Consider the following 559-nt stretch of genomic DNA (forward strand, 5'->3'; position numbering starts at 1 on the left):
CTAAACAGGCAGTGATGTAGAATCGGTGGGCAGGACTAAACAGGCAGTGATGTAGGATCAGTTGGCGGGGCTAAACAGACAGAGATGTTGAATCGGTGGGCGGGGCTGAACAGGCAGGGATGTAGAATCGGTGGGCGGGGCTGAACAGACAGTGATGTTGAATCGGTGGGCGGGGCTGAACAGACAGTGATGTTGAATCGGTGGGCGGGGCTGAACAGGCAGGGATGTAGAATCGGTGGGCGGGGCTGAACAGACAGTGATGTTGAATCGGTGGGCGGGGCTGAACAGACAGTGATGTTGAATCGGTGGGCGGGGCTGAACAGACAGTGATGTTGAATCGGTGGGCGGGGCTGAACAGACAGTGATGTTGAATCGGTGGGCGGGGCTGAACAGACAGTGATGTTGAATCGGTGGGCGGGGCTGAACAGACAGTGATGTTGAATCGGTGGGCGGGGCTGAACAGACAGTGATGTAGAATCGGTGGGCAGGGCTAAACAGACAGTGATGTAGAATCGGTGGGCGGGGGTGGGCAGACAGTGATGTTGAATCGGGGGGCGGG

The sequence above is a fragment of the Sinocyclocheilus grahami genome, unplaced genomic scaffold (genome assembly GCF_001515645.1).
Source record: "Sinocyclocheilus grahami isolate Dianchi unplaced genomic scaffold, SAMN03320097.WGS_v1.1 scaffold2067.1, whole genome shotgun sequence".
Lineage (NCBI taxonomy): Eukaryota > Metazoa > Chordata > Actinopteri > Cypriniformes > Cyprinidae > Sinocyclocheilus > Sinocyclocheilus grahami.